This window comes from Chiloscyllium plagiosum, unplaced genomic scaffold (assembly GCF_037043375.1).
Source record: "Chiloscyllium plagiosum isolate Xiang-an unplaced genomic scaffold, Cpla_swu_hap1 HiC_scaffold_9, whole genome shotgun sequence".
In the NCBI taxonomy this organism is placed as follows: Eukaryota; Metazoa; Chordata; class Chondrichthyes; order Orectolobiformes; family Hemiscylliidae; genus Chiloscyllium; species Chiloscyllium plagiosum.
In genome coordinates this window covers 21,065,965-21,090,893 of record NW_028270147.1, presented here as the reverse complement: position 1 = coordinate 21,090,893, position 24,929 = coordinate 21,065,965, and the positions used below count along the sequence as shown (strand labels likewise).

At 40.4% G+C, this 24,929-nt stretch overlaps 1 protein-coding gene across 6 annotated transcripts in view; it reads left to right on the top strand.

The window, feature by feature from the left end:
- The window catches only part of evi5b (ecotropic viral integration site 5b), a 295,151-nt gene that overhangs the window by 268,024 nt on the left and 2,198 nt on the right, over nucleotides 1-24,929 (top strand). The gene's annotated exons all lie outside the window — the stretch shown is intronic.

Sequence of the window (24,929 nt, the reverse complement as noted above, 5' to 3'; positions counted from 1 at the left end):
TCTTCATTTGTTCTAAACATGAGACCCTGCAGCAAAGACTTAGACAATTTAGATGAATGTGAGGTGCTGCCTTTTGGAAAGGCAAATCAGGGCAGAACTTAATATGCTTAATGGTAAGGTTCAGCGGGATGTTGCTTAACAAAGAGACCTTAGAGTGCAGGTTTATAGTTCCTTGAAAGTGGAGTCGCAGGTAGATAGGATAATGAAGAAAGCATTGGTATGCTTGCATTTATTAGTCAGTGCATTGAGTATAGGAGTTGGGAGGTCATGTTGCAGCTATACAGGGCGTCAGTTAGACCACTTAAATACAGTGTATAATTCTGGTCTTCCTCCTATTGGAAGGAAGTTTGTGAAACTTGAAAGGGTTCAGAAAAGATTTACAGGGATCTTGCCAGGGTTAGAGGGTTTAAGCTATAGGGAGAGACTAAATAGGCTGGGGCTATTTAGTCAGAGGCTGGAGGGTGACCTTTATAGAGGTTTATAAAATCATAAGGAGCATGGATAGGATAAATAGACGAGGTCTTTTCCCCAGGGTCGGGGAGTCTAAAATGAGAGTGCATAAGTTTAAGGTGAGGGGGAAAAGATTTATAAGGGACCTAAGTGGCAACATTTTCACACAGAGGGTGGTGCGTGTATAGAATGCGCTGCTGGAGGAAGTGGTGGAAACTGGTACAGTTACAACATTTGAGAGGTATCTGGATGGTTATATGAATAGGGAGGGTTTAGAGGATTATGGGCCAAATGCTGGCAATTGGGACTAGATTAATTTACAATATCTGGTTGACATGGGCGAATTGGACTGAAGGGTCTGTTTCCATGCTGTACATCTCTATGACTCTAAGGAGTCACTGAAATACAAATGCTTTTTCTTGGCAGTGCAGACTGTGGTTAAATACAATGCTGTTGCTACTGATTGCCTACTGATGATCAGCACGAGGTTTATTTGCCCATGTTTGACCTTGAAGATTTCAAGGGTCTTGGGACCAGATTTGAATAGGATGACTAATTATCCCTCTCTGTTGATAGTTGAGGTCAAAGAAAGCCAATTATGATGGTCATTACTGCTCCCTGCATTGGAGTTGCTAGATCTGTTCTAAGTCTGTCCCATTTAGCACAGTAGTAATGCCACACAACACAATGGAGGATGTCCTCAATGTGAAGATGGGACTTTACCTGCACAATGACTCTGCAGTGATCACTCCTTTCACTACTGTCGTGGACAAACATGTCTATGACAAGCATTTTGGTGAGGACAAGATCAAGTATGTTTTTCCTGCTTTTTGCTTCTCTTCCCATCCTGCTGATGAATCAGTTTAACAGTTATATCCTTTAGGGCAACCTACTGTGTCTGTAGTGGTGCTTCTGAGCTACTCTTTGTGGCGGACATTGAAATACACAACCCAGAGTATGTGCTATGCACATGCCATTCTGGTGTACCCTTCAAGTTGAAGAGTACTGATTCATCAGTTGACAGGTGATAGTTTTTTTGCCCATGTTTGACCTTGAAGATTTCAAGGGTCTTGGGACCAGATTTGAATCGGATGATTAATTATCCCTCTCAGTTGACAATCGAAGGCCTTTGTGAGGTCAAAGAAGGCCAATTATGATGCTCATTACTGCTTTCTGCATTTTTCTTCGATTTGTCTTGCTGAGAGGATCATGTCCACTGTGTCTCTTGACAGGCAGAATAAACATCAAGACTCTGAGAGGAGCTCTTCAGCCACTGAAGTGAAATGATTGAAGAAGATTCTTGTCATAGTGTTCCCTGTGGTGGGCAAGAGCAATGCCATTATTGGTCTTATTTCTTTTCTTGAAGATTGTCACACCTTTGGTGTTTTGGAGATCCTCTGAAATTCTCTCCATCTTCCTGATTTGGAGATATCTCTGAGTGCTTCTCTGCTGTATTTCAGTATGTCAACAAGGATTCCACCTTGTTAATTCTCAGCTGTAGGATAACCTTCACAGCTTCCTGTCATGCTGGATTGTGCTGAGATGGTCGCAGTTTGTATTCTTTGGACTGAGTTCGAGGGCACCCACATCAAGGACTTAGTCTGAGTTGAAGAGACCCTTGAAGTGTTCCTTCCAATGTGTGCCGACTTATCAATGAGAGGTAGTCAGAGCCACTCTTTCTTAACTCTGTGGAGTAATCATTGGGTGCTGGATCTTAACTCCACTGAAGAATTAGTCATGATAATACTGAAGGGCTGTGGCTGTCAGTTGATGGATTGTGTATCCAAACCTGTTCTTTAGATTATCATTTTCTAATTGGATCTATGCCTTCATTTGTCTTTAGGCTATCTTTCCCTCTGATTTGGGAGGTGCTCCCAGTTCAGGAATGTCTTGTATTTTTGATTTGATAGCTCCCAGATCTCCTGGCTCTTCTAGCCAAGCCAGTCTGGAATTTTCCAGGAAGAGAAGGCAAGTCTCCTTGGAGGTGCTATTTTTGATAGACTTGGGGCAGACCATGCACTGTGGTTCCAGTTCATTAAACATCACCAGGTTGATTAAGAGGAGCTGACTGAACAAATCTTTCTTCACAGCAGTTTTTGAGTCCTTCAACATTGATTTTCCTGCTGCAGCAGCTCCACAGCCAGTTTTGTGCTAAACTGATGGAGTAGGAGACCAGACTAAGTAATGTTGGTTTCAGCAGTTCTCCGTTCCTATCATGGTTTGGGTGATGCAAAGATCCTTGTCATCCTTTTCATCTAATGATGCAGTCAAGCAAGCGTCAAAGTTTAGAGTGAGAATGTTACCATGAAGTCTTTTGTCTTTTGGGAAAAAAAAAGGGTGTTTTTATAAACTGATCTTGTTCTAGACATTTTGTCAAGAGGGGGATTCTGGTATTTATTTTCCCTGTGACTTCCTTGTCAATCAGATCTTTCCAGAGGTTTGTGTCGCTTCCTATTCTGACATTGAAATCCATAAGGAGAATTAGCTTATCTCCATTTGGGACACAACAACTGATTAAGGCTGAAGTTGAATTTTTCTTTTACCTTATCTGTTGCTCTTGGATTAAGGTAAACTGTAGGGTCGTGAGGTGTTTGTTTATTTCACTAGGAGATAGTTATCTAATTTGTTTTTTTTTTGTTATAGCCAGATTGAAATTCAGATTTATTGCACTATCTCTAAACATAAATCAATTTCAGATCTCAAAACTTTAAATTCCATGCATCCCTCTGAATGCTCCTCCTCCTCCAGCCTCTGGATATTAAATAACAATCATTTAAGCACTCGTGATGACTTGCATGCCCACATTTTCAATCCTGGAAGTATCATAGTTAGGGGCATTGGCCCTCCATTCTCATTCCCTACCTTCAATGTTTCAAACCCCACAACAGGAGAGTTTAGCAATATTTTTTAATCTTTGCTATGTATAGAATATGATTTTTAAAAAACATACTTCTCTGGTGGTGACCATCTACACAGCTCACTTGTGGCTTTTCTGTCATGGAAATAGGAGATTATTGTAATTTGATATTTACCTGTTCATATTGTACAAATACAACAAAATGTTATTTATGTAGCATCTTAAATATAACTCAAACATTTCCCAAGGTAAGTTTAGAGAGCATAGAACAGTGCAACACAAGGTCACCCTCCAATGCTCCAGCAAGTTTGTCCAACCTCTCCTTATATCTAATACAATCCAGTCCAGGCAACATCCTGGTAAACCTCTCTTCCACCCTCTCCAAAACCATCCTTCCCATAGTGTATTGAGCAGAACAGCACACAGTATTCGAAATGTGGCTTAACTAAAGTTTTATACTGCTACGTCATAAATATGAAAATAAATTATACAAAAAATAAATTCTGATCCAAAATGGAGTGGTGACAAAAGGTTTACTTGAAATAGATTTTGACAAAGTCTATAGCAGGATAGAGAGGTGAATAGACATTTGAAGTGAATACCACAGATAAGGCAGCCACTGGCTTGGAAAATGAAAGCTCAGAAGATTGGAATCAGCAACCGAATGTTCTGAGATGGGGGTAACATGAGGTCAGTGAAAGTGGTGTGAGGGCATTAGTGACTATGACGACTCAATGGTTGAGGCACTAATGGAAGAGTTCTTATAGGAGTGATTGTTGAATGGAAGTGGGCTGGGTTCCTGCTGTGGAGCCCTGGACAAGTTAAGAGTTTAGAGGATGTGAGGTTATTGAATTTATGGATCACAAAGCATGTGTAAACTTGAGAGACAACAGTTTGATATTGCATGGCAATAAATAAGCAGATTTGGTGCTTGAGAAGATATGGGTTCTGAAGGAAATTGGACACAATGTCTATAAACTGCCAGTCAGAATATTGGTCAGTTTGGGGAGCAGGATCAGTATAGCAGAGGAATAGTTTTTGTCAAGTGAAGCAAAAATGTCTTCATGTTTAGCTGTAGGAAATGATGGCATCCGGGAATGGATGTCAAATAAGTAGCCTGTCAACACAAAGGCCTTTGCAGATTTGAGAGAGGTGGGAATTTAATTTCTGTGATAATGACACTGAAAAGTAATGTGTAGAGGAAGGCTCAAGGACAGATCCTTGGGGGAACTCGAGAAACAAAGGTTGGTATTGGAAAGAGTAATGGAAATGGAATGAATAGTTTCTTCCCCCAAACCATCAGGCTCCTTAACAGTGTATGATCACAGTCTATTCCATTTGCAATATTCGGCCTACTTTGTAAATTGCTGCTAAAACAATATTTTATTAATGATCATTCATTGTTACATTGTAATTTGTCCACCACTGAGCCTATTGTCTTCTCTAGTCAGGAATTACTGTGCTGTTGTGCATATTTTGCACTTCCCTATGCACTTTATGCAGCCCTATGTTATGTCTGTACTCTTGTGTAGTCTGTGTTCTCACGAGGAACACAGTCTTGTTTTTATTGTACCAGCTGCATATGGTAGAAACGACAAATAAAGTTATTCTACTCTACTTCTCATTGCTGTAAGCATATGAGCTACATTCATGGAAGTAAAAGTGAAACCTTGCAGTGGTTGTTCTGCAGAGTTACAATAACAAAGCCTTTTGAGAAAGTTTATGTTGTCAGCCACTTTGAATGCTGCACCATAGTCACAATTGCAAAGAGTGTCCTAGAGATGCACAGCATGGAAACAGAACCTTCGGTCTAACCCGTCCATGCCGACCAGATATCCCAACCCAATCTAGTCTCACCTGCCAATATCCCTCCAAACCCTTCCTATTCATATACCCATCCAAATGCCTTTTAAATGTTGCAATTGTACCAGCCTCCACCACTTCCTCTGGCAGCTTATTCCATACACGTATCACCCTCTGCGTGAAAAAGTTGCCCCTTAGGTCTCTTTTATATCTTTCCTCTCTCACCCTAAACCTATGCTCTCTACTTCAGGACTCGCCGACCCCAGGGAAAAGACTTTGTCTATTTATCATATCCATGTCCCTTATAATTTTATAAACCTCTATAAGGTCACCCCTCAGTCTCCAACGCTCCAGGGAAAACAGCCTGAAGCATATTTTGTGACTTTGATTGAAGACTGTTAGGATACAGTGAAAGAGTAAGAGATATTGGCACAAAGAGGCAATTGCATGTTCAGTGACCCTTGAGAGCAAAGAAATGCTGGAAATCGTGCGGTAGTTAGCAAGACATGGGGTTTAGGGAAGGTGACAATAGTTTTGAAGGGAACTGGGATGACCAAACAGAGAACTATACTTTATAGCAGCAAAGCACCAGGTGTATAATTTGATGGTAAGTAGTACAATGGGAAGAGGATTCAGGCAGTAGAGGGAGGTCTCAAAGATGAAGTAAAATCAGAAGGGCAGTCTAAGCTGAATGACAGACTATGTGGATGGGGGTCAGAGAGAAAGAATAGACATTGGAAGCAATAATCCCTCTTTGTTGAAGAGCTTCTCTGTGTTTTTGAGGTGAGTGGATAAACTGAAGAAAGGAATTCACTCTATTTTTTAAAAAAAAGAGGGTTGGTCGTGCACTTTTGTCAAAGGTGAACCACAGTAATAAGATTATTGAGGTAGATCTGGGAATTGATCATAATGTAAGTAATGGGAGGTGCATAATATGCATTTTATGGCTGCTAGTGCAGCAGTTAAAATATTAAACCAATATCCACACTTCCATTTAAAACTACTTTTCATAAAGAATTTGATTTTATCTTTGTGCTAAATAATTTTCATTGTTTGAGAATGACATCACAAACAGTTTGGCGTGTGATAGAACAGAAAATGTTGCTTGCGTCATGTTGGTGGCTAGATTCAGTTACGGTTAAGTTTTTTAAAAAACTATACTTTTGATATTGATAGTTGTCCATTGTAATACTTGTGCAGACTTAATAATGAAACAAAAGGCCGAAACATTTAGTGTCCAGTCCACTGGACTATGTACAGCTACAAGGAGAAAGGTGAGGACTGCAGATGCTGAAGATCAGAGCTGAAAATGTGTTGCTGGAAAAGCGCAGCAGGACAGGCAGCATCCAAGGAGCAGGAGAATCGACGTTTCGGGCATGAGCCCTTGGGCTACAGTACAGCTACAGTACAACCAGAAAGTCAAAATATAGTCTCCTGACAAGATTATTAATTTAGTATCATTGCCTGGTCTGGATAAATAGTGAGCTGCTGCATTCTTGATGTTTACTGGTAGTTCTGAGTCATAACTTAGGATAAGTTTCTCACTGAATTAGCCCCTTATTTAACTCTTATTTAACATTTCATGGCTAAAGAAGCCCAAACATTTTGTTTTGACCTGAAAGAATGTAACAGTAAATCTTCATTTTGTGTGTTTCATGTTAACCTATCTTGTAAGTGCAGTTGCCTGAAGGAATGGTGATCAGATTTGCACTCGGTGCAGCAGAGGTTTATAAGCTGATTGGTGACCAAATGTTCTATCAGATTGTTGGTACGTGTCAAAAATCCCGAGTCACCTCGCTGGTTTAGTCTGATTTAAGTGGTTGTGGTCAGCCTAAGGAACCTGTGATGCGATAAGATAGCATTCACAAGGGTCATGTGGTTTTTAAGCCTGAATACATGAGCCCTTATTACCTCTTCCAGTGTATACAACACAGAACAAGCACAGTACAAATTTCCTTTACATGTCAGTGCAACAATAGCATATGGTCCTGAGGCCTAGGCAAAAAAAGTCAACATTTCAATTAAATTAACTCTTGCCCTGACACTCATGCCTTCACCAATTGAGTAGTGTATAGACAGACAAGCATGACATAGTTTTATGTTTGGTTTTGTGTTGCATTTCAGATATTAAACACAAATGATGATCTTTAGAACTCAAAACTGGTATTTCAGAATCATTAAAGGAACAGGAGAATCAATGTTTCGGGCGTAAGCCCTTCTTCAGGAATGAGGAGGTGTGTCAAGCAGGCTAAGATAAAAGGTAGGGAGGAGGGACTTGGGGGAGGGGTGCTGGGAATATGATAGGTGGAAGGTGGCTAAGGTGAGTGTGATAGGCCGGAGAGGGGGTGGGGGCGGAGAGGTCGGGAAAAAGATTGCAGGTCAAGAAGGCGGTGCTGAGTCTGAGGGTTGGGACTGAGAAAAGGTGGGGGGAGGGGAAATAAGAAAGCTGGAGAAATCGGCATTCAGCCCTTGTGGTTGGAGGGTTCCCAGTCGGAAGATGAGGCGCTCTTCCTCCAGGCGTCGTGTTGCCATGGTCTGGCGATGGAGGAGGCCAAAGACCTGCATGTCCTTGGCGGAGTGGGAGGGGGAGTTGAAGTGTTCAGCCACAGGGCGGTTGGGTTGGTTGGTGCGGGTGTCCCAGAGGTGTTCTCTGAAACATTCCGCAAGTAGATGGCCTGTCTCCCCAATGTACAGGAGGCCACATCGGGTGCAGCGGATGCAGTAAATGATGTGTGTGGAGGTGCAGGTGCATTTCTGACAAAACTTGCGCCCACACCTCTCCCCTCACTTTCCTCCAAGGGCCCAAGGGATCCTTCCATATCCTTCAGAAATTCACCTGCACCTCCACACATCATTTACTGCATCCGCTGCACCCGATGTGGCCTCCTATACATTGGGGAGACAGGCCACCTACTTGCGGAATCTTTCAGAGAACACCTCTGGGACACCCGCACCAACCGACCCAACCGCCCTGTGGCTGAACACTTTAACTCCCCCTCCCACTCTGCCAAGGACATGCAGGTCCTTGGCCTCCTCCATTGCCAGACCATGGCAACATGACGTCCGGAGGAAGAGCGCCTCATCTTCCGCCTAGGAACCCTCCAACCACAAGGGATGAATGCAGATTTCTCCAGCTTTCTCACTTCCCCTCCCCCCACCTTTTCTCAGTCCCAACTCTCAGACTCAGCACCGCCTTCTTGACCTGCAATCTTCTTACCGACCTCTCTGCCCCAAACCCCCCTCCGGCCTCACCCTCACCTTAGCCTCCTTCCACCTGTCATATTCCCAGCCCCAGCACCCCTCCCCCAAGTCCCTCCTCCCTACCTTTTATCTTAGCCTGCTTGGCACATCCTCCTCATTCCTGAAGAAGGGCTTATGCCCGAAACGTTGATTCTCCTGTTCCTTTGATGCTGCCTGACCTCCTGTGCTTTTCCAGCAACACATTTTTTAGCTCTGATCTCCAGCATCTGCAGTCCTCACTTTCTCCCATTTCAGAATTATTCTTTTACTTAACTATTCCAAGTGAATGGTGCCCAACTGGGTAAATATTAATAGCGCTGTATTTGTGGATTTTTTATTCAGTTTATACACCGTAATTGATTAAACCAATTCCAGCATTCATAATGAATAGTATTTTTATAAGGGGAATTTTCTAACATCTCAGCAATCGCTGCTATTCAAAATACATGTCATTTTATCACGTTCCCACTGCACGAACAGTAACTGATAATGTGCTGTGATGTTGACTGTCGTATGGGGCCCACTTGAAATTGTAGAAGTTGGTCAACAGGAATTATTCCTACAGGAAATAAGTTATTTCCACCAAATTTAAATCTGGTGGTTTATTTTCATATTTTTTCTTCATGCAATATCAATAATAATTTGCAATTATATTGTGCATTTCTAATGTGGAAAACATTATAAGGTGCTGCACAAGTCAGTGCAAGATAAACAAGTTGTCTGGCAAGGACAGATTGGGCAGGGTTACCAAGGAAAAGGCGCTCAAGACTTTCTTTTCAAAATGGATTGATTTTGATGTGGAATTTCAAAGAGTAAAATTGAGGACATAAAAGACCATGTAGCCAGTTGTGGATTGAAGATGAGGAAGTGATGTTCAACAAGCGAAGTTCAGGAACTGAACATTTGGGAGGGGCACAAGGTTGGAAGGTCTTGCAGAAAGAAGGCATGCTCTTGAATGAAGTTGAGGAGGATGATGTGGATTTCATGTAACACTGAAGAGAACCAAGTGTCAGTGTAATTCATAAGAGCAGGAGTAAACTGTTGGGCCCCTCAGTCTGCTTTGCTATTTCATAAGACCATGGCTGATTTGTGATCTAAACTCACCTTTCCCTCTTGTAATTCTCAACTCCCTTGACACACATCTCTCTCTCACTCTGCCTTGAATATTTTCAAGCCTAAAATGTAGGTCATCCAGGGAGTCGTGATCTAAGTAACAGAATGCTCTTTAAATTAAGACGTTGTAGGGTAGAGCAGGGGTGATCAGTAAAGGGAGCATAGGTGTAGTCAGATTCCGAAGTAAGCATAAGGGCTTCAATAGCAGCAGAGTCTGTAGAAAAGACTAGCAGTTTTACAGAGATGGGACTTGGCACTGGTTAGAATATAGGCTTTAGTACTTAGGCTCAAACAGGATGCCCAAGATTACAGGTAATCAGTGGCAGGAAGTAGTGGCAGAGGAGCAGATTTTGTGGCAGAGTCGAAGGCTGTGGCTTTCATTTTAAAGACCTTAAATTGGAGGAAGTTGTGATTTATCCAATATTTGTCATCAGTCAAGCAGTCTGATGACAGACAGCTGAGGGAGTTATGGAGTGGTGATGCAGAGATATCATCCATATGTATATGAATACTCACCCTTTGCCACTGATGGGACTACAGCGTTTCCTTACCTATAACCTTTCTAAGGACAGCGTCTTGCAGAGCCCCAAAAGTAATATTCCAAGGAAGGAAGGAACGGTGGTCTAACCTGAAGGTACAGTGACTATGTTTGGATAAATAGGAACGGAGACGTGCAAGACCATTTGATGCCTTAGCAATTTTTTTTTTAAGATTTCACCAAACTTCCTTGTTTTTATACACTATTCCTTTTATCAAAGCCAAGAATCCCACATTTTACTCTTAACTACCTAAACCTGTCCAGCTTCAAAGATTTCTTCTAATCTGTCAGTTCCTACATCACTTTTAAACTGTAACGTTTAGTTCACGTTCCCCCATCTCCTCCTTGCTACCATGTCAAATCCCACATTCCTAGACATTAAATTTTACTTGCCATGTTTCTGCAAGTATCCTTCTGAAGTCTGTTGCCACCTTCTTCATGCTTGCTGTATCTTTAAGCTTTGTCATCTGCACATTTCACAGTGAAATTTTGAATTTAAAACAAAAATCTGAATGGGATTTAGATTTTTTGCAGTTTTGAGGATATATCTGGATAAAACCTCAGTCTGGAAGTTATATGTAGAAGCAAGATTTCAACAGTGTTTTTGGCTAGTATTTAACACCAAGCCAAATAAAATCTAGCTATGTTTGTAGTTAAGAAATAGTCTTAATACCAAAGAAGTATGTTATGATGCTAAACTTTTAATAATAAACTGAATTTCATGTTGCAAAATTGTGGTCATATTTGTATACTCTCTAAATATAGGGAATTTACGCATTTCAGAAATAATGATACATGCCTGTATGGTAACATCATTCCCTAGTTTTATTAGGCAATGACTGGTGGAATCATTGGGTATCCCAAATTAATGAGAAGTTAAAACACACTTTTTTCAACTTGCTCTTGTTCATCTTTCAGACAGCAAATCAAGGTCATGAACAGGTTAATGTCAAAGAAAGAACTATGTGGTTAAGTTTCTGAAAGTTTCTTCAGCTTGAGCTTAAATCACTTAACCTTTTATGTGATGCCAGACTCAGCACAGATAAGCAGAGGATTCAAATCATGATTTTCTATTTTACAGTAATCGAGAAGTCATGACCTACCGGAGTTAGCTTTATTCTGGTTTCCTGTTCTGATTCACTGGAAACCTTCTGGTTTCAGGTTATTTGCTAGTACTAATCTTTAGCACGTTTACACTTGAGCAGATTTTTTTCAATTTTTGCAACTATGTTAAACAATATTAGTATTCTCAGTGCAGTTGGCAGTTCAGCAAAGTGGTCTTATTTCCTGTTCATTGAGGATTAAAATCTAGTGCTTCTAACCCCAAGTCTAGTGTTAGAATCCAGGTTATGGTTCAGTGCTTAAGCAATAGTCAACATCAGTTGAAGGGTTTGCTTCACACTGCAATAATTTACACTGTTTATAAAACGCACTGTCCATTTACCAGTTGTCACTTCCTGTCAGATGATAGTGTTCAGTCCCAGTCCATTTTACTAATAAGATTAATTGTAAAATATTGCAAAATACAACACCACAATGGCAATAGTCACTGAAAAAGTGGACTCAGATCTGAAATCTCCAAAATGAAGAAAGGTAAAGAATCCGTATTATGTTCAAGGCTGAAAGATTGATTTAAGCTTGGATGCCAATTAACATCCTTGTAAAACCCTAAAATTTATGACATTCTTCCAATGTGTTTCAAGCCATCTTTTCTCTGTAAAGTATGTACATTACATTCTAAATAAAAACAAATTGTGGGAGAAATTCTATGCCTGGAAAAGCAATTACTATTTTGAATCCAGTAAGAGTCCTCTTTGGAACTGAAGAGAGACAGAAAACTGATGGGTCTTATACTCTCAATAGAACAAGTCGGGGAGGAGCAAGTGGAACTTGCTACTTTTTTCTCCCCTTGCTTTGTTTTTTCACACTTGCACATGTGTATCAGGTTTGTTGAACATTCCTTGTTCTAGCCCTATTCAGGTCTCTTTCCTCTGCACACACACTCTCTGAGCCATCATTGATTGTATCAATGTCACTCTGGCATTCATTTAGAATTAGAAAAAATTAATCAATTTTCCTTTCAGTTTCAATCCCTTAGTCGCTTTTAACTGCTCCATCTCTGACTATTCCCTTCCCTTTCTTGATTTGTGTGTCTCCATTTCTGGAGATAGGCTATCTACTAATATTCATTACAAAACTCACCGAATGTCACAAGTGTCTCAACATACATCCTCACACTCCATTTCATTCTCCCAGTTACTTCACCTCCACGCTACGTGATCTGACTATTTCACAAAGATGTTTCCAGCATGCCTTCCCTTTTTCTCCCGACTGCAATTATGGACAGGACCTCAATCATGTTAGACCCACTTTCTGTGCTTCTGTCCTCACCCTTTTCCCCTTTCCTCTCAGAAACACAATAAAGTTCTCCTTATCTTCACTTCCCACTCTATACCAGCCTCCTTATTCAAATGATCATTTCTGACATTTGTAGCATCTTACCTTCCCTTTCCTTCCCCTGTCAGCATTCCACATGGACCGTTCCCTCCATGACACCCTGGTTCATCCTTAATCACCCCCAACATCTTGTCCTCCTCCCATAGCACCTTTCTGTGCATTCACAAGATATGGAACACTTATCCTTTTACCTTCTTGCTGTCCAAGGTCCCATACTCTCCTTCCAAGAGAAGTGATTTAATTGTACACTTTTTATTCTAGCCTTGCTGTATTCACAGTACAGTCTCCTCCATTGCTGGGGAGATCAAATACAGACTGGATGACTCCAGAATACCTCGATTCAGTCAGCAAGCATGACCCAGACATTCCAGTTCCTTGTTATGTTAATACACCAGCTTGCTCTCATGCTTGCACTACTGTCTTATATCTGCTGCAGTGTTTCAGTGAAATTAATGCAAGCTGGAGAAACAGCATTACGTTTTCAATTTCTGCACTTTTGACCCTTCTGTACTCAATCTTGAGCTCGAGCATCAGAGAAAGAACTCAGTCCTCCACCTTGATTCCTTGACCTTTCACCCAACTGCCAGAGGCTAATTTCCTTGGTTTTGCTTTCAGCAAAACTGATCTATATTCTGCTTTTGACGCCTACACTGGACTGCTTTACAGCCATTACTGTTTCCTTTGGTTTTTGTGACACCTGTGATCTCTAAATCTCATCCGTCCTCTGAATTTTCCCTGGATTTCCCTTTTGTTCCACTTGCTCCTCATCACTTTTTTCCACAGTACACACAAACCTATCACTTTTTTGCTTCCCTCTTCAAATTTTTATGCCCCAGACCAAACACCACCCCCCTCAAAAAATATTTTAAGGTAGCTTAGACCCTAACTTTTTCTTCTTTTACAGGCAGATATGAAGTGGGTATTCCAGATATGATGCAACTGGTCAAATCACTCTGCTCTAAAAGAAACAATTTATTTAAACACTTCCGTTTTCTTTTGTTTGTGTTTTAACTGTATTTAGAGTCGAGAGTGTGGTACTGAAAAGACACAGCAGTTCAGGAATGAGGGCTTATGCCCGAAATGTCAATTCTCCTGCCGTTCGAATGCTGCCTGACCTGCTGTGTCTTTCCAGCACCACACTCTCTACTCTGATCTCCAGCATCTGCAGTCCTAACTTTCTCCTAGGAATTTAGAATAACTTAACTATTGGAAAACTTAACCAATCTGATACAGTGACCATTACTAATTAACTGTTCCAATACAGTAACATCCCATAACACACCCCTTGTTGAAAAGATAAATTCAAGCACACATTCTTACAGGCAGGAGGGAACAACATTCAGAGAGAGAGAGATTTCTGAGGAAGTCAGAGGAATTCTTTACTGAAGCTTGCAACTCTTCTGGACTCGCATCTTGTGACTGTTTCAGTTTAAAAAAAAGTTAGACAAAAACTTGAACTGGCCACTCCCCTTCCATTGTTAACCTGTTATGCTCCCTAGGCTGCTTGACACCTCTGCCTTTACAATCTCTCTTCCAAAAAAGCCAAGGACAAAGTGACAGCATCGTTACAGAATCCAAAGAAGAGTCATATCAGACTTGAAACGTTAACTCTCTTTTTCCACAGATGTTGTCAGATGCTCCATTTTCTGTTTTTACTTCACATTTCCGGCATCTGCAGCTATTTTGCTTACGTGAAATATAACCAAATAAGTACAAAAAGATTTATCTTCCATCCAGTTATGGATTCTAGTGTCTACTTAAGGAATTGCAATATACGTCTTTGACTTAAGAGTAAGAAATATCTCAATTGACAATATTAGTGTCTCCCTTTATCTTCTCTAGTCTGATTGAACTATCGTCTTAACATATCGTCCTATGGGAAAGGTTCAAATGCTCCTACCTTTTGAATATTGTCCTATCCATCTATGCGCAAGTTCACTTCTGTGAGTTAGAGTTGGTTGGAAGGTGTGCAGTTATTTTTCACTGTTCAGTTTGTGCTTCACCCGGAATATTGAATGGTTTATCACTAAATCTGCATTTATTTTCAGTCATTGAATGCAAATTTATTTTCCCCAAGATATTCCTCAATTACGATTTTCTGTTAATTTCATTTAAATTGCCTTTTGCCAAGTGTGTTTCAACATTATACATAGACTTAAATCTGAACAAATTTCCAGCCGCTACTACACTGTTTTCTCACTCGGAATAATTTGACAGTTTGTTTTCAGCAATTGATGTCAAGGACAGTCGAAAATGAGGTAATTCCGAAAAATTAGAGAAGTCAATTCAAAGATAGAACAACAAAAGCCTCGACTGAGGGCTCAATGTATGAATCATTTAGTGGTGTCCTATCATACTACCCAATTCCTGTTTTGCAAAATTCTCTGTTTTAGGTACTGGCAGATTTAGCCTCATAAGATCTTTCCTATCTGTGTTGGTCAACATTGAAATAGTGTGTAGAATTATCTTATCCTTCTCCCCACCCCACCCAAACTGATTAGCTTTTTCCCCTCAAGTACATAGTGCCTTCTGCTCAATTTCTGATACTACTACATCAAATTTTGCTGACAAATCCTTGCTCATTGCATCAGTTACCTTAGCCTTTTCACAATGAAGATCGTGTTAATATTGCATATATCTAAAAAAGACGCTATTCAAAGCAAACCGAAAAAACAAAGTGCCAGTATAAATTGGACATAGTTGTTTAGGCTTCAAGGGATTACCAGGTTTTTTTTAAAATCACTCGTGGGATCTGGGCATTGCTGGCCGGACCAGCATTTTTATTGCTCATCCCTTGTTTCCCTTGCGATGATGGTGGTGAGCTACCTTCTTGAACCAGTGCAGTTTCACAAGCTGTAGGTTGACTCTCAGTGCCCTTTTGGAGGGAAATCCAGGACTTTGATCCCATGACCATGAAAGAATGGTGATATATTTCCAAGTCAGGGTGGTGAGTGGCTTGGAGGGGAACTTGCAAATGGTGGCATTCCCAGGTCCTGCCCTTGTTGTTCTACTTGGAAGTGATTATGGGGTTGGAAGATGCTATCTGATCTTTGGTGATTTTCTGCAGTCCTTCTTGTAAATAGTACACACCACTGCTACTCAGCATTGGTGGTGGAGGGAGTGAATGCTTGTGGACGTGGTTCCAATCAAGTGGGCTGTTTTTTTTCTGAATGGTATGACGCTGTTTGAGTGGCATCATCCAGGCAAGCGGGGAGTATTCAATCACGTTCCTGACTTGTACGTAGAGTCAGGCAGTGAGTTACTTGCCAAAGTATTTCTAGCCTATGACCTGCTCTTGTAGCCGCTGTGTTTGTGGTGAGCCCAGTTGAGCATCTGGTCAATGATAACCCCGAAAATGTTAATAGCTGGGGACACAGTGATGAGAACGGCATTGAATGTCATGGGGTGGTGGTTACATGTCTTTTATTGGTGATGGCCATTGTCTGGCATTTGTGTGACATGACTGTTACTTGCCAGTTGTCAACCCAAGCCTAGGTATTGTCCAGATCTTGTTGTATTTGAACTTTGTCTGCTTCAGTATATGAGGAGTTACTGAGGTGCTGAACATTGCCAAACATCGCCACATCTGACCTTATGATGGAAGAAAGGTCATTAATAAAACTGCAGATGATGTTTGGCCCTAAAACATTACTCTGAAGAACTCATGCAGATGTGCCCTATCGTTGAGATTACTGACCTCCAGCAACCATAACGATCTTCCTGTGTGCCAAGTGTGATGCTAGTCACTGGAAAGTTTGCCTCCTAATACCTATCGATTTCAGTTTTGCTCGGACTTCATGATGTCACGCTCAGTCAATTGCAGCCTTGATGTCAAGAGCGGTCACTCTTATGGAATTCACCTGTTTTGTTCATGTTTGAACCAAGGCTGTAATGAGATCAGGATTTGAATGTCCCTGGCGGAACTGAAACTGGGCATCACTGTGCAGGTTATTGTTGTGTGTGTTGCTTGATAGTTTTGTTCATGACACCTTCCATCACTTTCGTGATGATCGAGGGTAAACTGATGGGGTGTTAATTGACCAGGTTGGATTTGTTCCATCAATAGTTCAGATCATTTTGCTTTATCAGGCTAAAATTCTCCTATTTGTTCTTCATAAATCTCATTGTTTAAAGCAATAACATTTTACCATTGGTGCAAGTCAAGTGAATTTTCTACAAAATGTTGTAGTTTGATTTACCCCCCTTTCCCTCCGTTACCCCTCCCTTTCCCTCCGTTACCCCTCCCTTTCCCTCCGTTACCCCCCCCTTTCCCTCCGTTACCCCCCCCTTTCCCTCCGTTACCCCCCCCCCTTTCCCTCCGTTACCCCCCCCTTTCCCTCCGTTACCCCTCCCTTTCCCTCCGTTACCCCTCCCTTTCCCTCCGTTACCCCTCCCTTTCCCTCCGTTACCCCTCCCTTTCCCTCCGTTACCCCTCCCTTTCCCTCCGTTACCCCTCCCTTTCCCTCCGTTACCCCTCCCTTTCCCTCCGTTACCCCTCCCTTTCCCTCCGTTACCCCTCCCTTTCCCTCCGTTACCCCTCCCTTTCCCTCCGTTACCCCTCCCTTTCCCTCCGTTACCCCCCTCCCTTTCCCTCCATTACTCCCCTCTCCCTCCTTCTCCTGCTTCCTCATTCTCTCACCCTCTCCCTGTCTCACCAGGGTTACAGGAAAGACCTCTGGGCATTGGACTAAGTAAATTGTGGTTGCAAAAATCTGGCACAGGTGCAGCAGGCTGAACAGCCTTCTTCTGAACTGTAACCATTTTGTGATTCAATGAAAAACTGAGATTATGCAAACATGAAGAGATTTTAGCTACAGGAGGCTGACTGAGAAAATGCGGGAGGAAATTTAAGTGAAGAGAAACCAACAATAGGAGTTTCTGTGTCTCAAGTTCTTGCAGTGAGTCTAAAGCTTATAGTATTGGGGAGATTTTCTTTTAAAAACTGAGGAAGTTGATATTTGAGTGGGACAGCAATTTAAAGAGCAGAAATGGGTGATATTAGGAACTAGCTTTATGAGGTCAATTTTAACCTGACTCACTAGTTAGGGAACATAACTCAATAAATAACCGTTTCACAACATAATATAATTCTAGTGTCTTAATTGGAGACTCAATCAAGTGGGGTCTAAAATCTGATGTTTAGTTTAAAAGTGACTTCAATAGATGTGTAGCACATTGGTGACATGGCAGCTCTAAAGAAAGAAAAGCTTGACTTTGTGTTGCATCTTTAAACACTCCAGAACATTCCAAAGTGTCTTTCAGCAACTGAAGGCCTTCTGTAACACAGGGGCAAATGATGCAAAATGAGTACATATATATTGTTTGTGGGAGCATTGCGATGCTTGAACTGAAGAATATCAGGGTTAAGGTGCAGTAGCTGGGCTACGTAAGCTCACTATCACTCCTGTGCTGACTATCACACTTTCAGAAGGAAACATTCTAGAAGGTGGCCTCCAGGTAATCGAGAAGTTCAAAAGTAGGATGTAAATGATATAACCTACCTTGAAAGTTATGGCTAGACAAATGCAGATCCGGACACCTGTAATGAGGACGACGTCAAAAACAGGGTGGCAAGCACTAGTAAGCAAGAAGTTAATGTTGTCAAGAGGACATTTCATAAGAGCAATTCAAAGTTAGTTGTTGGAAAGACCCACTTTTTTTTAGAAAGAAGGAAACAAGTCAGAAACTGTGGTTCACAAAGGGACCAAATGTATGGGAACAGGTAGCATGGATGTGCTGCAAAGAAAGTTTGAGGAATTATGTTCTAGTTGAAGTGAAAGACCTCAGGGCAGTAAATCTCAAAATTGGTACAGCTATCAAGCAAAGGAAAGGATATGTAGAAGATCTCAATTCATTGTTGCAGAGATAACTGTCTATGGATTCCTCGGACACAGGATAAGTTCTGGACAAGTGGAATTTGATAAGATGAACGTCAAATGCTTGCATTAGCAATGGTGTGTATCATCTACAAAATGCCCTGCTGAACCTATCTTTATGTGCTGTTTTCACCGTGTCAGTGAAGAAGCAGAATATAGTTCCAAGTTAGAATGGTGGATATCTTGGGAATTTGCATGTGGTGATGGAGATTCAGGATAATCACTGGAAATTCCCAGTCTGTACAACTACGCTATTTATATAAGTGGAGAAAGTGAGGACTGCAGATGCTGGAGATCAGAGTTAAAAAGTGTGGTGCTGGAAAAGCACAGCCAGTCAGGCAGCATCTGGGGAGCAGGAGAGTTGACGTTTTTATTATAAGTTCTTCATCACATTCCTGTGCTTTTCCAGCACCACACTTTTTGACTATTTATATAAGTGGTCCAGTTGTTTCTGGTCAGCGTAAGTCTGAATGTTTTCCCAGTCTTTCTCACTGTCAATGCAGACTATGTGACTCAGAGGAATTATGAATGGTATTGCACCTATCCAATCTTACCATGGCTGGAAAGTGAAAGGTGAAACAAGTGAAGATATTTGGACCTGGGACACAACCCTGAGCAACTGCTACAGCACTGTCATGCAATTTTTGTAATTGATCACAACTATCTTCCATTGTGCCATGTATGACTGCAATCACTGGAAAGTTTTCCCCCTGATTTCCATATAAGTCAATTTAGCTGCAGCTCCTGTGATGCTGCTTTGGTGTTATGTGCAGTCACTTTCACCTCTCCTCTGAAATTCAGCTCCTTTTTTGCCAAGTTTGAACCACAGTTTGTAATGAGATCTGGAACAGTGTGGTCTCGCAGAACCAAATCAATGCACTGGTGAATAGGCTATTGCTGTGCATGTTTTACTTGGTAACACTGTCAATGAGAACTTGCATTACCTTAATTATGAGTAAGCTATTGTGGCAGTAATTTCAGGACAAAATTTGTTCTCCTTTTTGTGGGCATTGTTGAGTAATGGACAGTGTTGTAGGTTGGTACTCATTTCCTTGTGCGAATAAACACAGCAGGGAGAATGAGTAAACAACACCAAGTATTTATAACAAAGTTCACATTTTTTCAAAAAGAATATCGTGAAAATCAGGCTTAATCTATCAATATGGATAGTATGCGCATGAAAACATTTATATAAAAATATATACTGTATTTAATAAAAAATTTAAAACTTCCAGAGGCAGAAAATTTTATATCAAGTGAGGTGTAGTAATCTTTCCCTAGATCTTTCAGAGATAGTCAGGCTGTATATATGTAATGTGAAGGGAATTCCAAATTTCCATAAGTCTAAAAGATGACCACAGACTGTTCTTTTGAAGTGATGAAGATACGTTTAAGCAGAAAGTTACAGAGGTGTGAGAACTTTACCAGTTTAGTACAAACTGAAAACTGCCACATTGTCTAGAATCAGAACTAATTGTGACTGTAATTTCATTCACTGCATTAAGCAGAACAGGCATATTTTAGCACCTCTGAATGATGACATTCATAATATGATTGCATTTGGCATGATAAGTGAATACAATGTATCGGTGCTCAACTTCGCAACTGTGAAAGGGTCAATTTCATGCAATGAGGGGTGTTATTAGTTAGTCCTTAGAAAAGCTTCACTTAAAGAAATTCTTCCTCAATATGGAGGATAAATGCATCAAAACATGAGATACTGCAGTGTACAGAAAAACCCTAAACCGATTAATGAAGAGGAAGTGTGCCATCCTCACCTAGTCTGGCCTACATGTGATTCCAGACCCGTAGCAATGTGGCTGACTCTTGACTTGGGTAATTACAGGCAGCCAACAAATGCTGGCCTAGCCAGCAGCACCCACATGCCTTGAGCAAGTAAAGCAAAATCTACTTTCACTCAATGGTAGATTTTGTATGGTAAAGCATCCCAAGGTGATTAACCATGCTAATTTTAATAGAAGCACTGAATCACAGAAGGAGTTATCAGGATAGATGAGTTAAAGCTCAATCAAAGAGGTAGGTTTTGCAGACCATCGTAAAAGAATGCCAGTTCGCTTCAAATGCCACTTGTTTATCACCCCTATACTTACTGATGTTCACTGGCTCCTGGTTGGCAACGCCTCAATTTTAAAATCTTAATCTTTTTAAATTCTATTTAGTGCTGTCGCTGCCCTCCATCCCACAAACCTCCAGAGATCTGAATGCTCATCCCATCCCATTTTCTTGCTCATACTCAGTTTGTCTTTCTAATCCTAACTCTATTGCAGCAATACTTTCAGTCCAAAGTTCTGGAATGCTCTGACTAAACTTTTCTGCTGAATTAATAATGCAAAAATATTTAAGTAAGTAGCTAGAAGGGAGATGAACGAAGCTACTGAAATAGATGTACAAAAGTCTTAGATGGGCAGAGCAATTTGAGATTAACTTGGCTGTTGAAACTAAACAATAGAATAAAACATGATTGCCGTATTATCAAGCAAGAGAGTTATCAAAAAAAGAAATTGAGGCCCATGGGCATGTCTTTGAAACTGAAGATTAAGATTAAAAAAGTTAACACATAATTAAAACCAGCAAGCACTGGAAATTCTCTACACCCGGCAGCATCTGTGGAGAGAGGAGGTGTTAATGTGTCGAGTGAAGTCTGACTTCCTTCAGAAAGTAGTGGATGATTGTTTACTGGAAACACTGTTGAGAAGCCAGCCAGTATAGGAGGTTCTGTGACTTAACTGTTGGTCTGGGTGATACTTCCCACAATAGGCAGTTATAAAGAATGTAAGAAAATGCTAAATCCCCACATCCTCAGAGAGACAGACATTGAAATCTATGAAATACTGAACATCATGAAGAGATTCTAGTGGATTGTAAACCAGCTAATGTGCTACTTGTTTTCAAGAAAGGTAATAAAATAAACCTAGATAACTTTGTTCTTAGCTCAGTCATGGAAAAAACAAGGAAGGAGCATATAGAAAAATAACTTAGCATGTGACAGGCACCAGATGGGATCGAATCTGATGGATCAATCTCAGACGTTTGTGAGGAAACACTTCACATGTTGACATTGCAAAATAGCACTACAAAGTGTACCTAGGTTACTGCAAATCTTGAAGTTTCACATTAAAATGTTACTGCATAAACTTCAGTTAGTATCTATAGGTAAAATGTGAACGTTGGATCAGCTTGAGCTGATAAAGGGAAAACAGCAAGTGTTAATTAGGGAGATTATATTAACAGTATTTACAATATTTGGTCAAACTAATAAATGACACAAACTTGAAGAAGGAAGTTTAGAGTCTGGACAGCGAGCTAAGAAATTACAACATGACCTAGACATGTTTTGCCAGCATTTTACAGAACTATTGTAGATTAAATTAAAACAAATTTTAAAAATCCACTTGCCAAACAATTAGCGCACACCACTCATGCAGTCTAAGTATTGGTTTTCCCCTTCGATTGGTCGTCTTGCAAATTGTCTTGATAAGCACTAGATGAAAAACTTTGACAGTTTTTTTTTCCACAATACTGGGATCTGTACTACCAAATGATTCTTTGAAATATAAAATTTAATGCATCCTGATTTGGGCCAGAGTATGTTAGTGGACTTATGGACCACCAAGGTGCAATCCTGGTTAATGGCTTTAACCATTAATGACAGTAGGCTAACTATCGCCCTGAACCAAAGTCCCAGCATATTTGACCTACTACTGTTAAGGCAAGGAACCTATACTATTCACAAGAGCACATAGCCTGTAGTCATGTATGAAACAGAAGAGAGTCCAGGAGATATACTGGCCCAGATTTTCTGATGTAGTCAAGGAGGAGACTGGAAAAATACAGCAAGCCAGACAACATCTGTGGTTTATTTTGTCTCTAACAAGATTTTCTGATGGCCACTTAGTTATTTTTAGATGGGCATCGCACATGGGAGCTGTTCAGAATCCCAGACAGAGCAGACTCAAAAGGAATTGCCCAAGAAATTTAAGAGTCTGATGGACAATTCCCTGAAGTCGGAATCCTGCAAAATTCTCCAATTAATTCACAGGGTTCGGCTGCAGTTAATACTTATCCACAAAATGTTGGATAATTAAAAACGTTGTCGAATTCCTGCATAGCTATTTGATGGACTTCCCCTAATTTAGTCCCTCTCCCCTTCACCTGGCACATGAGAAGCCCCTGCCCAGAGACCTGACCACCCCCAACCTCAGTCTGTCCTTGCTTCCATCACCACATAAGCCAACAAATATCACACCCCTTTAGCCTCTAGGCCCTGAAACTCTCGCCTAGTTTCCCTTACTGCATGCTGACCTGCTGCCTACCCAAAACTGCTACAACTAAAACTAAAATTAGCATCAAGATAACTTCCTTGCATTCTTGATGCCAGTTTCAGCCTTGTAATGTCCATTATTTTATAAAACTCCTGCTTAAAATCAACTCCAGGTTTGTTTCTCATTCATAAACTACTATGCATGTCTGTCACAAATAAGCACAAAGTTAACCTTACTTCCCTCAGCTACACTGCTCCTTTTTACAATATCCTTCTATTTCTGCATTCATGTTTTGCATTTATTGACTTGTATATGATATCCAATGCAGTCACTGTCATCTTCAATACAAATTTCCCTATGCTCATCTAGCAGAGCTTCCAAGGTTTGAATTTTATTAACCTTATTTAAAATACTTTAAATGTACAATAGGGTATATTGTGTTGCTGAGAAACAGTGCCAAATTAACATAAACTGCTATTCGGGCACAGAGTAAAGATATAACACACTATTGCCTAACAGTGTGGTAGAAACATAGACCGTGAATAATTTAAAAAGGAAATGAATGGGCATTTGAGGGAAATAAACGTAGAGGGCAAGGGAGATGAAGCAGTTGAGTGATACTCATTAGATTGTTGTCCATTCAACCAACGTGAACCCAGTGGGCTGAAAGACCTCCAGTGGTATTATAACCCTATGACTGTAGTAAACTAGTATCACACCACTTTAGCTGTAATTTATAAAGTAATTACTGCTGGTGGAAGTCAGAGTTTGTGCTCCTAGGAACTGACTGGATCATAAGGAATAACTTAAACTTCATCTTAAACAACAGTGTTGGCTCTCTACTAACATAAAGTATTAATTCTTCTACATTTGTTAAACCAAAAATGCTCAATTTTTCTTCACTAGAACTTGAATTACAACTTGGATCAGGATCAGTTTTTACAAATCAGCCCTCATTAACTATCAATGTGATACTAGTAACTGGAAAATAATGAGGCAATTCTGAGATGTTAAGTGGGTGAATGACCAAATAGACTCAGACAGGTGTAAATTTGGAAATGGATTGACAAGTAAAATCTCAGTCTCTACACAAATCAGTATTTATCAAGAGCAGCTACAATACTCGAGAAATATATTTTCCTCTATAAATAACACTGGCTGTCCTTAGCTAGCAGAAACAATTTGACATTTCCAACTCTTCCAGTAATCCTTGCTGGAAGGACACTTCTGTGATCTTTCTTTTGAGGGCAGCTTCTCCATGTAGAGAATGGACACCATAGTGAGTTTATTGCGAGCGATAGAGGGATATCCCAACATGTATCACTGTTTTCTAGAAAGGAGGGCTAAGCAGAGAAGGTTTGAACAACATAGTGTCAGTCAAATGACCTGTTAATGAAACCATGTGAATAAAAGGTAAGCTTGATCAAGCTGTCAAGGCATCACCCACACCCCGCCAGTGCCCATTGAATCATTTCCCAGCAAAAAAAAATCAACACCCCCAGCATGGAGGAGAGAAATTTGAATTTAAAAATCCACCTGCCTTATTTGTTAATACTTGCTCTTATTGAGAGCTTGAAATTCGCCCATATTGAATCTTTAATGCTGTGGTGTAGATAGTGTTACCTCTTCTAAATTGCTGTCTTTTTACTCCCTCCTTACACCACATGCATAACGGACTGGGGCAGTCTCCTTCAGGTGAGTAATTGACTGTGTATGTCCCAGTCCATTCTAACTGGTGCAATTCATACCACATTTATTTGTATGAGTAAAATTTCCACTTAGAACAATCATTTTCATCACACTTTTAATTTATTTATGCAGATTCAAAATGGTTGTATATGTTCCCCCTTTGTGGATTTTTTTTGGATAACTGGTTACTTCAGTAACCTAACATTGCAGCATGTGTACTTTGTAAAGGCTAAAAAGAAAACTAACACTGCTCCTACATTTATATTTCTTTGGTTATCCTGGAGTATTTTGAGTTTCTTTGCATTTCATGTGCTGAGTTAGACTAATATATAACTTTTGTTTTGGTAAATCTGTATTAATCCTGCCTGGAGGTTGAATTTACTGCTCATTCTTCCCCTTCTAATATTTTCTTGTCGAATTAAGATACTCATATTTTGTAATGACTGCATCAGTTGCATAACAAATTGTGAAATTTTGCATGAATTCGTTCTGAAAACTCCTGTAGTTTTATGCTTTTATTCCATCTAACCAATAATCATTTTATTGCCTTCATTGGATCATTTTATTGCCTTCATTGGACCATTCAATATTTTTTGTTACAAGACTGGAGTTGTTAATTATAG